This window comes from Lissotriton helveticus, chromosome 6 (genome assembly GCF_964261635.1).
Source record: "Lissotriton helveticus chromosome 6, aLisHel1.1, whole genome shotgun sequence".
Lineage (NCBI taxonomy): Eukaryota > Metazoa > Chordata > Amphibia > Caudata > Salamandridae > Lissotriton > Lissotriton helveticus.
The window spans coordinates 1,393,193,925-1,393,208,538 of NC_136067.1; the positions used below are offsets into that span (position 1 = coordinate 1,393,193,925).

At 42.1% G+C, this 14,614-nt stretch overlaps 1 protein-coding gene across 1 annotated transcript in view; it reads left to right on the plus strand.

Annotated features, from left to right (window-relative positions):
* The window catches only part of SLC22A3 (solute carrier family 22 member 3), an 858,705-nt gene that overhangs the window by 401,515 nt on the left and 442,576 nt on the right, over positions 1-14,614 (plus strand). The gene's annotated exons all lie outside the window — the stretch shown is intronic.

Consider the following 14,614-nt stretch of genomic DNA (forward strand, 5'->3'; position numbering starts at 1 on the left):
CTTTGTCAAATCCCACAAACTCAACATCATCTCCTACGCCGATGACACTCAGGTTGTCCTCTCACTCAACAAGGACCCCTCTAACACTAAAACCAACCTCCGCAATGCCATGACTGATGTAGCTGACAGGCTGAGAAGCAGCTGCTTCAAACTGAACTCTTGACTGAACGGAGATACTTATCTTCAGAAAGAACACCTCCACCTGGGACCACATCTAGTGGCTGGAAGAACTCAGACCCACACCCACACCACTGACCATGCTTGCAATCTCAGCATAATCCTGATCAGCCAACTGATCATCAAAAAACAAGTTAACGCAGTCGTCTCTTCCTGCTTCCTCATCCTCTGCATGCTCCACAAAATCTTCAGATGGATCCCAGAAAACACCTGAAATATAATCGCACAAGCATTCATCACCAGCTGCCTCAACTACGGCAATGCACTCTACACTGGTAACTCCATCCAGCTCCTCAGAAGACTATAGACAATACAGAACACTGCAGCCAGACCTCCCTAAGCGTACCCACATCACACCTCACCTCAGAATCTTCCACTGGCTCCTTGTCTAGAAAGATGCTAGTTCAAGACACTCACACTTGCCTATAAAGTCCTCCACAAACAAGGCCATTCTACATCAACCACCGGCTGAATTTCTATCTTTCCTCAAGACAACTGCACTCCACTTCACTTGCCCATGTTCCCCGCATCCATTGCACCCACAGCGGTAACCACACATTCTCCTGGCAGTCTTCAGAAAGCAACTCAAGACTAGGCTTTTCGATGTAGATGCAGCAACCTCAGCACCCAGATACCCCTAGGGGTGATAGTGGTGTGCTTTAGAAATTATTCATTGATTGATCCAATAATTCCTATACAATGCATATGCAGCAAAGTGCCCTTCATGTGAAGGAGCATGTGAAATACATTAAGGTTGATGCGGGCACCTGATTCGCTACCAGCCAAGATCACTGGACTGTGAATGGTGCCAAAGAATATGTACTCGTACATACACCAAAGGCCACAATACTCGCGTACTGAAGAGGATAAATCAGCATAGAGCAGCACAGACCCCATGCACTGCTTTCATTCTCCATTAGAATGGAGGCTCTGTGGAAAGCCTACAGTGGTCAAAACAATACGTATTGTAATTATGATTCCAGTGCGATTCAGATGTTTGTTCATTGCAAAACACGCTGCCCATAAGTACAGTCCATGCACCCCTGCATCATTCTATTTAAAGGGGTGGGCATTTTATGAGTAGGAATTCCACTGGACATGCCACTTTGCACCTGCCCTGCTCCTACGGGCATTCACAGCATGAAGTGCAGCTGTTGGAGCTTGTGGTGCCACAGCAGGGGTGTTAGACACTAGAAGAGCTGATTTCTCCTGGACAGGGTGCCATAACATTGAACCTCAATTGACATCCATGCGGTAACTGCTTTGGCAGGTCCCAGGGCACTCAGGAGTTATTGGGGCACAGTTGTGACAACTGGTGCCTTTTACCTGTGGTGTCATGTGGCCACCTTACTACTGGATTACCAAGTACATCCCTTTAGCACTTGGCCCCCAGGGCAGTGAGGCAGAGCGGTCCAAGATTTACTCAGGGGAGGGGTACTGTTGAAAACTTAGAATTCCACAAAGCACACATGAACACTTAATGAATGAATGTTCAGCCAGTGCTTTTAGTCATGAAAAGAAAAGGTTCCTTAGTTAACACATGCTCAAATTGTAGACATAATATTACAATCTTGCACAACAAAAACCAGGTCTGTCAGTATTAACCAGTGTGAAGCATCTTCATCTGGTAATAGTCAGAGAGTTCACAATGAAAAACTCTTTCCAAGTGTGTTTGTCAAAGTTTACAACTTGAAACCCTTTGATTGTATCTGTGATGTGGTTACATCCTCTGAAATCCCCTTCCTATTGCATTTGAAACCTGATCCGATTCAACAATATCATCATCAGTTATGAGCTTTTAGTACTACTTATAGGTGGCTTCCACAGCAGCTGCCCAATAAAATATCCATATCTAAAAAAACACAATGGGCAGGCCAAAATCTTATCCATCCATAATGTTTATTATTTATTTTTCTGGCACTTCATGAGCTATTGCACGATAAAGTTGTCCTTACCCGTAACCAAAAACGCGCAGTTGCCTGGCGTGCTTCCTTTAAACAATGCGAAATTGTAGGCTAGATACCTTTCCTCATTGTGGACGTGCTAATGCAAATGAATCTCATGACTTTTCCCACTTCTGGCAACCTGCTACTGGCACAGATTTCCAGGTGTATTCCTGGAAATGTTTGTGATTTCAAAAAAACATCTATGTTCGAGCTGTAATGTAACTCTCTCAATGCACTTGTACAACTGTTTTGTGGCGTGAATTGGCCCATTGTGCATGATTGAATGATCAGGGAAATAAAAATGTATTTTCTACCGGAAAAAATAGAGGGCGGTTTGACTGATTATGATTTTGTAAAATATGAAAAATGCTGCATGAAAGTGTGATATACAGTTACTTCTTTCCTCCCACGTATAATTACTTCGTTTTCATGTTTGATATAAAAACGAATGGACAACATAATCAACAAATATCTGAGCAACTCCTTTTTTATCTGCAATTGCCATTTAAAGTCTAAATTGGCAGAACACATGGTGTCACCTTGTGTGTTTGAATGCACTACAATTTAAAATGGTAGGTAGGTAAATCACAAGATGCTTATATTCACTGCACGAACACATCTTAAGAGGTGAAAAAGCTGAATAACTAAAAGTTGCCTGAAGAATGGTGATCACAACTTCCACAGGTGCACTACCAGTGCCCCACCCACCTTTTATATCCCTCAGCTCCCAAGACAAATACAACCACAGATGTGGAAATAGATCACCAGCACCCAGTGCCAGAGTTGAAGATAAAAGCGTACATACCAACATTTAGAACCAGGAAAGAAGGAAATTTTGGAAAAGAATCTGGGAAATATTTTTTCTCCACTGACTTACATTGAAGCGGAGATTTTAGGCGGGTGACACCGTCGGGGTTTTGCGTTGGGGTTGCATCACATTTGTGGTGCAGCCTCGATGCAAAAGCCTTTTTGACATTTACTAAACCATGTAAAGCCATTTTGTGTGGTTTTTGTGGTTTAGCAAATACTATGTAAGGCAAGCACATAGCACTGCCTTCTGCTCCCTTGTATTGGGAAGGCGTTCCATGGGCGGAGCATGGGCATTCTTAAGCATTTCCCCATGGATTTGGACACATTACTAGATTTATTAAAGTTAATAACCTGGGAATGTGTTAAAATGCTAAGCGTTCCCCAGTGAGGCGAAACAAGGAGAAATATGTTTATTTCTCCTTGTTACTTTCTTTTTCTATGTGTCCTGAATTCTGCAGTACATTTAGAAAGAGGAATATGCCTCTAAGGATTGTTTTTGTGCAGGAAGGTGTCCCTTCCTGCACAACAAAATCCTGCACAAAAACTATCCTGCCTATAACGCAGGCATCCTTGCACCATAGTGCAAGAGCGTTTACTATGTGTGCTAGGCAGCCTCAAGTGCACCAGCTCAGGGATAGAGCTGCAGAGCTTACATCTAAGAAGAAATGTTCCTGTTCAGTTTTCTCCCATTAATGCAACCATCTAAGCAACTTGCCTCACTTACCGTGTCTCGAGAATTCTAAGTAAATCTGCCCATTAAATGTAGCCATTTTGGATTTAAAAAATTGGGATTATCTATCCTAAATCTAGTCTGTTAGCATGTAAAAGGAACTTGGAAAATGTTTTATACTAGCCTCATCAGGGGCGTAACACAGGCCCCCCGCAGCCCCACGCTCCATGGGCCCCCTCACTTCATCAAAAAACAAATGGCACGCCCGGCCTCTTAATAAATTAAAAGGTGCGCACGGCACGCACGCCCCCGGCAGGGCCCCAACCGGGCCTCAGGCTCTGAATGAGCCTCTTCATTCATTAAATGGTGCCTGGTAATTGCTCCCACTCCCCCACTTCAGAGTCCTAGTCAACCCCCTTTCTTGTCAAATGCTTCTGCGCACTTACTTTTTGCCTGGAAAATGAGGCAGAGACAGAAAAATCAGCGGGAAGTTTCCATGCTTTTCAAAATCCGTGAGAAATTGCAATAAGTAAATTGGAGAGAAACCAATGAATCTATATTTGCAGCAAATAATTGGCGCAAATTTGGACTGTCCTGTACGATGACAAAGCATCAAACATCTAGAAGCTCCAAGCTATAGATGGAAACGGCGAATTTTGCGATATGAAAACTCTATCACAACTTATGGAAAACCTGGGATGTCAAACAACTCAAAAAATGTGAATAGAGAATTGAGTGTAAGATGAAATGACATAAAACGTTCAATGTTTTGTCAAATCGTACTTTCTCGGACTTTCATAATGGAACAGAAAGTTCACTAACAATGTGTAGTTCCTTTCTGTTTAGTGTTGCCCTGGCTCGGGTTCTCGGGTGGGCGGGCGGAATTTGCAAAGGTGCCTTTCGCAAATTTCCACGAAACAGCAAGAAATCTTAGCGAAAACGCGAAATTTCGCGTGCTCATTGAGATTTTGCTGCGCCCGTCGAAAGTATTGCCTATAGATGAAGAGAACTGATGGTAAACCCATGTATGGTTTATGGATGTAAATATTTATATCAGGCTTTTTTTTAGAAAGATGAGGCTAGCAATACAGCCAAAGCTGTCTATAGGCACACATTAAAAGGTATTTTTTCTGAGTTACATCTTGATGCACTTAGATTTTTCTCTTAATTTACAGACTTTATTAGATGTTGAGCCTACAAGTGGTTGATCCTGGGAAATTATCGGCTAAAAGGCATAAGAGAGCATGAGAAAATATGGCATATAGTTATTAATTTGACATATGTTAAGGGCGTACAATATTTCAAACAATCTTTTTACGTTTATATGGCATCATTTTATTTTGTTTTATTCTTTTCAAGCAGAGAAGAGCCAAGAATTTGAATCTACGCCTTATATCATGTCACGTGGAAGGAGGGAAGTTTGTGGTGCAACTCCCAACCAATATTTTCCACGTGTGGACCCCTGCTCATACTGTTCGGAAACAGGCAGATATCTTCTCACTGACTGGAGAGGAACTCCATAACTGAGCAGCTCACGTGCGACCTGCCGACAGGGCTCAGGAAGGCTAGCGCTTGATGTAATATGAGTCCTTCCCAATATCTGCATGTAGCACACTGATTGTCCCGAAGTGCAATGCATCTCCACAGCACAAACAGCGACAGGGTCATGCTTTGTGCTACCACTTCAACGTGCACTAAGTGTCATTCAGTTGCTGCCTGCGCGTGGATTATGCGTCACAGGGGCCTCGCGGTCTTTGTCCTCCTCCTGGCTCGCGTTCTTCAGACCTGACACTCCTGGTAAGTGCCAGTGGGCTCCTTCGTTTTCCCCTGGAACTGCGTGACTGCACCCATGGGTGGCAGCCAGTCCTCTAGGAGCTGACATGACAGCATGCAAAGCTGAGCTTTGACTCAAACATGTTTTTCACAAGTCTTTTTTTGATACTTTTGTTTGCCAAGATGTAATTGTCACTTTGTTAGTCGAACTTAAAAAAAAAAACATTCTGTAGGCCTTGACCCCTTCTATTGGACTGTCTGCAAATGTATAGGTCACTGTAGCTCAACGGATGGCTTTTCGGATACCACAGACTTCTTTTCCCGACACTCCAGTACCGCATATTTCTAGCAGTGCGACCGTCAGTGGTTCTGTAGTTGTGAAGTCAGCAACGACTGGATGAATGAGCGAATAAAGAACATTTCACAGGAATGCCTTTCTAGCTTAATTGCCATTCTTCTCTTTTTGGCTGAAATAGAGGGCTGTGCGCTGAATTGGTGGGATAGCAATAGGGGTGGGCGGCAAATTCCGTTCTGCCGTGGAGCGCGGAAGTTTCAACATTTTCACGGAAGAGAGGAGCACTGCCACGACCTGTCATCGTCAAGGTCCTGGCCACACAGAACTACCCTTCTGTGTCTTTTCCCCTCATCCATTCGTACTGCACTTTTGTTTTGATTTTACCCGTCGACCGGGTTGGAACTATCACCGGTTCTTAGCTCCTGTATACGACTCCCATTCAGCCCTGAAGAGTCACAGGTATCCCCCTGTTGACGAAACACGTGTTGGCTGGCGTTATATTACATGAAGAAAATGTTCATATAAACAACGTGTTTATCACACAACCGATGTCATCTTGTTTTTCTGCCAATTGCTTAGCACCATTACTGTTTATTATTACACGTGTGCATAGTACCTGTTATAATGTATTGTGAATCACCGCACATTCCTAGCAGCTGGGCCAAGCCGGGCCTCTGAGGCTCACTGTTTTCCATTAAATGATGGGTCTGAGTCAGCAGGGTGGGTGCATGCGACTCGCAGTTGTTCCGCGGCACGCCTGCGTGTGAAGAGCGATTGATACAGGAAGCAGACGGTAAAAGTATTAGGAAATACTTTATTTAAGTAATACACAGCAGAACACAGGAGCGCAGCCTGTTCAAGTTAAGTCCAGGGAACAACTGACACAAACCACTAAACATAAACTGTATACAGGATTGACTCGAGGGGACGCACTTTTGAAGAGAAACATTCTCTTCAAGAGTGCGTGCACAATGATGGAACACTGAGCGGGTGCTAAAACATGAGTGCGCCGTAGCGTGCTATGTTGACAATCAAATAAAGAACTTACGTGTACTTTACATCTTCTCCCTATTTACATAAATAAAAGAAAATAAAATGACAATAAAAAGTCAATATTTAAGAAAGAAAATAATCTTTAAAACGAGTTGGGAGAGAACAATTCCTGTGAGACCTGTCAGAGGAAACAAGAGAAGAAGAAGTTGCAACAACATGAGGGTCATCAGCAGCATCACATGTTGTTTCTTCAATCTGAGAATCTGAAACAAAGTTTGAATTAGGAAGTGAATTTCGAGAAGAAGAAGAACAATTATTAGCAAGTGTGTCTTCATCAGAGGTGGTACCTAAAGGGAAAAATGAACAAGAGGACGGTTCATTTACATATTTGGTAGTGGAAATTTTCCTTGTTTGTTCAGGAGTGAGTCTGACAATGACACGCTTATTCCACCACCCCCTTCCATTAAGAAAGAGAGATCCCTTAGATACTTTAAGGACCTGTGTGTGTAAGGAGAAGGTCGAAAGGCCTTTTTTTTTTAACCTTGTTATTAAACTTAATCTTGACCCAGTCTCCAACATGGAATGGCTGAACAGAAGAAAGAAACTTTGAATTAAAATTTCTTTCTTGGGATAATTGCTTAGAAGCAACATTTACTTTGACAATTTCTTTGTCAAGACAAGCTAAACAAGAGTTGTCCTGAGTTTTCAAATCTTTTAACCAAGAAGGGCAAATGTTCTCATTAGGATTTCTCTTCCTCAGGAGTCTGAAAGGGGAAACACTAGTTGTACTATGAGGGTTAACTAAATAAGACCATAATTTGCCTCTAAGGAATTTTTCTACATCTAGACTAGAAGACATAGTGGTCTGTATTCTCTCCTTGAAAAACCTATTCATTCTCTCGACTAGTCCGTTGGAAGAAGGAGAGTATAATGCCACTTTAAGATGTTTGATATCATAAGACTTGAGGAATGATTCAAACGAGGATGAACAAAAATGAGAGCCATTGTCACTGATCAGCTCTCTAGGGGGACCCTCAGAGAGAAAAACTTTACTGAGAAAATCAATGGCAGTAACAGAAGTGGGAGAGTCTAAGAAGTTAAAAACACACCACTTAGAATGATAGTCAACTAGTGACACAATAAAACGTTTATTACTAGTTAAAATCTTCCAAGGACCAGAGAAGTCAATAGCTAGCTTTTGCAAAGCTTCAGAAGGAAAAGGAACTGTATGCAACGGTAAAAGGGTTGTCTTCCAGTGCTTGTCCGAAACCAGACAAGTAGAACAAGACCCAATCCAGTTAGCAACATCACCATTTAGACCAGGCCACCAAAAGTGTTCCTTCAATTTCTTTGAGGTGCTGCCAACGTCAAGGTGTCCCTGATGAGCAAAGTCAAAAAGTTTTTTCTTAATACCCAAAGGAGGAACACATAAATCACCCCTAAAAATGACATCATTAGCAATGGAAAGTTCACTAGACACTTGAGCAAAGACTTTCAAGGACGCAGGGAGAGAGCGAATTCTTGGCCATCCAGAAACAATTAGATTTTTAACATTGAGAAGAACTGAATTCTCAGAGCAACTATGTTTCCATTCAGTCTCTGATATACAAAAAGGTGAAAGGACCAACTCTTCTATGGATGCTACAACACACTCAACGTCATCAACGGAATCATCATCAACATCATTTTCAAGTAAAGTAAGTCTTGAAAGGGCAATAGTATGCAAATTATTGCCATCTGAAATGTGTCTAATGGTGAAATTGTACTCATGTAGTCTAGACAAAATACGAACTAACCTAGAGGAAGCCTTGCCTGTACCATTACCATTGAGAAGATGAAGTAAGGGCTTGTGATCACTGAGGAGAATAAAGTGAGAGCCCCATATAAATGTTTTGAATTTTTCAATTGCCCAAGAACAGGTAAGGGCTTCTCTTTTAATAGTGCTATAGTGAGACTCAGTTACATTTAAGGCTCTTGACGCAAAACCTATAGTATTCTCCCTACAAGAGTCTCTTTGAGTTAACACTGCACCTAAACCCTTTTGACTTGCGTTAATAGCAATGGTACATTCTAAACTTGGATTGAATGATGATAGTGCAGGTGTTTCAACAATAACCTTTTTAACAGTGTCAAAAGCCTTGTTAGTTTCTTCAGACCAAATGAATTTGATATCTTTCTTGAGTAAGGTGCGGAGAGGTTGGACAAATTGAGAATAATTTTGGATGAATCGTGAATAGTACTTAGCAAGTCCAAGAAATGACCTTAGGGCATTCTTATCTTTAGGGACAGCAACATTGGAAATAGTTTTGGTTAAACAAATCTTTGGTTTAATACCATATGTAGAAATATTATGGCCCAAGTAGTCAAGTTCTTTTACCATGAATATGCATACTTTTTTAAGGTCATCTCTTACATTCAAAGGAACATTTCTCAGTTTATGACAGACAGGAATGGCATTGGGTTTCAATCTGATCAGATGCTCAAACTTTTTGATGTAGCCCACGGAATCTTTGAGAACCTCTGGAAATTCAGATATTAAACTCTGAATCTCCAAGTTTTCTTCATGAACCACATTAAAAATTGAGGTTTCATTGATTTGGACTGGTGTGTCAGAACCAGGAATCAATTTCAAACCCATTCTAGCCAAATCTTGCCATCCAACAATAAGTTTTCCATCAATGGCAATGTATATTTTTGTATTAGTAAACCTACCTAAACATTCAATTCTTGAAATAAAATATCCTAACATGTCAATACGTTTCTTATTATAGGCTTTGGGAATGATGTCAAGAGGATATAAAGTTACATTCTTGCTCCAGATTTCATCAAATAAGGTATTAGAGATGATGGTAACAGGTGCCCCTGAATCTGCCATCATGTCTAATTCTACACCATCAACAATTACACAGCAAGTGGGGTCTTTGACAAGTGTAGTGTCTAGATCAAGTTCAACTAAATCAATGGAGAGAATTTTCCTTTCAGGAATAGACAGGTTAGAATCAACATTTTGAATAGAGTTAATGTGAAGGTCATCAAATGGAGATTGCAAGACAGACATTTCAATGTTGGAAACATTTTCATTAGGGTCTTCAACAGAAGAAAGGTTATTGATTCTAACACCTTTCCTGTTTCTGCAAACAATATTAAAGTGGCCAATTTTGCTACAAAAAGTACATTTTTTACCCAACGCAGGACATGTGGGGCTGTTACTAAGGTGGCTTTTTGATCCACATCTAAAGCAATAAGAATTAAATTTCTTTTGAAAAGGTTTAAATGATGAGTTTTTTTGAAGAACAGCATTAATTTGTACATCCTTTTCATGTTGAAGAGAATTTCCATCGGTGATGCATCTGGAAGAAACAATCGACCTTTCTACACTTTTGGCCATATCCAACACTTCATTTAACGTGGGGTCACGACAACTTAAAATTCTTTCCTGAATTTTTTTGTGACAGCAGTTGTAGACAAATTGGTCTCTTAAAACAGTATCTAGATATGCTCCAAAATTGCATTCCGCAGCCAAATTTCTTAAAACAGAGATGAAGTCTTCCACAGACTCATCTTGATGTTGTTTCCTTTTCATGAAGTTGAAACGCTCCATCATAATACTTGGTTGATCAATAAATTTTTTATTCAATCTTGAAATTGCATCTGTGAAAACATTCCATCCTTCTCCATCTCCTGATGGAGGTACAGACAATGGAAGATTGTTGAAAATTTCTTTTCCTGCAGTACCCAAATGGCTATATAAAATGGCCAGCTTCCTTTTTGCAGAGTATTCATCTGCTCCAATGGCCACTAAGTAATTTTCAAAACTTATGAACCATAACTTCCATGACTCTTTAGGTTTACCAGGATTGGGTAAAAAATGGTTCAAATAAACAATTTGTTGACTAGTGGCCATGATAAAGTAATTAAAACAGGAAGCTTTTAAATTTCTTGTGAAATAGTAATAACAGTATATAACATGTAGTTAAAATGAAATGCAGGAAGTCTTTTAACTTGTAAATATAAAACAAATACTTTTTTAAAAATGTAGAAAGTCTTTTCTTTTGTAAATATGAAGCAAATACCTTTTGAATTAGGTGTGCGCTGTTTAAAAGTAACTTGAGGGTCACTGGTTGAAGAAAATCAACTTTAAAATCACTCGTTACAGCGTTGTTATAGAGACGAGTGAATAAACCTGGCTGTCTGGGCGTGAGCGTAATGACGTTGAAGATGATGTCATACGCGTAGTTGGCCGCTAGGCAAATTAAACGCTGGTATCCCAAAACTGTGAAAAGAGAAGAAATGCCTCACGGTTCAGCGCAGTGCTACAGGATGACGAGGTTTCCAGGAATGCAGTAGCAGATCAAAATCGAGGTTAGCGCGGTGCACACAAAAATTGAAGGTATTTAAGAAGAATGCGCAAAAATGGTGAAATGCTGGTAAAATCGCCGGAGTTGCCGAGATGCTTGTCGCCAATATGTGAAGAGCGATTGATACAGGAAGCAGACGGTAAAAGTATTAGGAAATACTTTATTTAAGTAATACACAGCAGAACACAGGAGCGCAGCCTGTTCAAGTTAAGTCCAGGGAACAACTGACACAAACCACTAAACATAAACTGTATACAGGATTGACTCGAGGGGACGCACTTTTGAAGAGAAACATTCTCTTCAAGAGTGCGTGCACAATGATGGAACACTGAGCGGGTGCTAAAACATGAGTGCGCCGTAGCGTGCTATGTTGACAATCAAATAAAGAACTTACGTGTACTTTACACTGCGCGGTCTTTAGGATGGGGCAGGGGGCAGGGCTGGTGGCCAATGCCCTGATTGAATTATTCGTCATGCGGTTTGAGCGCGCGCATTTTAAAGAGCACGTGTGCCTGAGGTGTGGCATCCGAGGACCCAGCCACGCTCCTACACCGTCGAGACTGAGAAGAACTGTCTGACGTCCCCGGCCATAATTTACATTTATTTATTAGTAGCCCCCCACCCCCGCCTGGCTAGCCTTGCCCTGCCCCTGCCTTCTGCAGCAGAAAATCGGTGAGCGGTGAGTGTGGGGTGAGAGAGAGGTTTGCGGGGGCAATCTGCCTCTGGTGGAAATAGAGTTAGATTGTGACGTGCAAGACCACTCTGAGCAAATGCATAACCAGGAGCAGAGTGGAATGTACCAATCTCACCATGGCCATTCAGTACAGACAATCTTCTTTCAAAATCAATGATAGACTTCTATCTGACCCGTAATAAGCTGAGCGAGTTACACGCTGGAGACAATGTATTGAGTAAGTATTTCGGTGACCCTGCTACCAATCGAAGTTCTCCTCGAAAGATCTGCTGGCAGCCATCAACAACATTGTTCTACATTCGTAATGACTCAATTCAATTTCAAAAGCTTTATTCGGTGTATAACAACAACCATATAAGCATATATAAAACACGAATTACATTTCCTATTGCTTACTAAATGATAGGCTAGACATGGCAACCAGAGCAACTCATTCACAACTGTACTCGGTTTCAGATCTGATATAGATGAGGGTTAGTTCTTATGAGCGGGAGCTAATGATCCAATTACTAGTGATGGCCCAAATGTTAATTGCAAGAAGGTGACATGCAGTTTGTCAATTAACGCAGCATTTGAATGTGTAGGAACCAATAGAATTAGAGCAATTTAAGAGGCTCCTTTAATGACACCTGTTTTTGCTTTATAAGGAGGGGGAAATCCAAGTATTAACTTCTCCTTCTCGATTAGGGTCCTACACCCCTTTTGAATGGATCACATAAACGTTTACATTACCAACGTTTGTGACTAGATGCTAGTGACTTAGACCACATTCAGTGTAAACATTGAAAGGGTTTGGCTACTCTGCAGTAAGGCCACGCCAATTTTAACAAGGAAGAACCACCAATTGCCAATACTGCAATTAGACCCACATTCAGGCCATTTCTATGTGCTGGCAGATGGCCTCTCATCCTATTTTCAAACCTCCCACCTGCCTGACTGAGAATGCTAAGCATGGAGTGGAGGTGAAGCTCCCCAGGCTCCACAGTACAAAGAGGGAAAGCCAGACTGGTGCCGCATTGTGGGCTGTGCTCACTATTTCTGTCGTTTTTTCCAACCTACACTCCCAAAGGGGTAGTGGTTCAGAAAAACAAGCAATCAACGGCCTAATGACAGAGAGCTTTCACCCATCAATTGATTTCCCTACACTGAACCTCAATGTCTCACTCGGCAGTCCTGCCAGAGAAATCTAGTTTAACAGGGTGACTGTCAGAACAACACGGCGGTCCAATGGTGAATGGGTCACCAGGTTAAGGATTTTCAGAGGAAAAGCCATTCGAAGCACAGCAAAAACACTGAGTTAGACCCACCTCTAAAGGAGCGGCGGGGAAACTGCAGGTTTATTTCTGTTCACCTACTATGCGAAAATCTAAGTGACCCATTCAAGAAATGCTTACATTATCTTCCACTGAAGACGGAGTTGGTGGGAGGATAGGAGCAGATTGGAATTAATATTATTTGCCATTAGTTTACCAGTTGAGAGATCAGTTTCCTGCAGGGTGTGGCAACTGCAACTCCACTTTCTTTTCACCATTGTTACTGGGAATGTGACCTCCGTATATAGATAGAAAGAATTACAAAAATGTCAAATCTGTTGCATACTGTGCACGAGCGGTGAGTGTGGGGCGAGAGAGAGGGTTGCGGGGACAATCTGCCTCTGGTGGTTCCCCGGGCCTGGGTCAGCTGAGGAGCCAAGTTTCTTTGTGGTCTGATTATCTTACACCCTGGGGATGTCAGCACACCAACGTGGACATCTGTATGACATTGAGCAATAATTCAGCTGGCATAGTTGGTGGAAATATTAAGGGTGAACTACTGTGTGCACGGTTCACTCGGTGGAGAAGTACGTCTGGAATTGATCTATCTTCGTTTTGTAATGTGACCTAATAATTCAATACATCATATAGTGCCCTTCGACGAGACTCTCTCTTGGAAGTGCTAGATCTGCCACGGGTGAGCTGGCCTTGTAAAGAGAGTTAACAAGCAGTAAGTGCCCCTGTAGGTCGGTAGGGCTGGGATAGTGCCAGCCACTTGTCAGACTGGTATTTTTAGAATATTCTAATCAATACAGAGAAATGGGAAAGGTATGCAAAGCAAGACAGATTTGTGTGTTTATAGCTTTGTGGGATGAGCATTGACGAGCCATTAAATTAAACACTGGCGCTGGGTTATATTCTCATTTCTTGCTGCCATCTTGTGCAATTAGAGGTTTATCTGAATGCATATGTGAGTGTGTGAGTGAGTGTGTGTACACACATAGGCAGAGAGCATGCATAAATATTCAGATAATGTACAGGTAACAGTGTAATGAAGCCTATTTATTTCAATCAAGGTCCCTTGTTGGTATAAAGTGTGAAAAACAAAACAAAGTAGAGTCCCCGAAGGCTAAGCATGCATTGTAGCCTTCTACTGGTGTTTTTTTAAGGCAGAGCTTTTATGGAACTCAGTGGAATTCCACGTAGTGCAACCCCACGAACTCCGCCCACCCCTAGGGTGGACACTCCGCCCTAAGGCGAGTGTGCGCCTCCTTCTCTAGTGGTTTCTGTAGGCGGCCTGCCACATAATTGCTGACCTTGGCCGATGGGAACTAATCTGAGGTGCGTGGGTGTACAAGATCGTCAGGGTCTTGCATATCTGAGATATCATCCGACTGGACGGTGAGGATGTGTCATGGGAAGGATCAAGCGAGGGGTGACAAGCCCTGGACAGGCCAGCCTCATCATTGGAATCTCCATGGGAGTCTTCGTCCTCCCCTGCAGACAGTAGGTGGGAGTAGGGTATGTCATGAGGCTCACCAAGGGCGTCCTCTGCTTCCTCTTCAGGAGGGTCAGACAGGAAAGCCCTTTTCAGCCTTATTGAAGGCACTTCGATCCATGGTGGGGTCCCCTTTGCGCTTGTGGG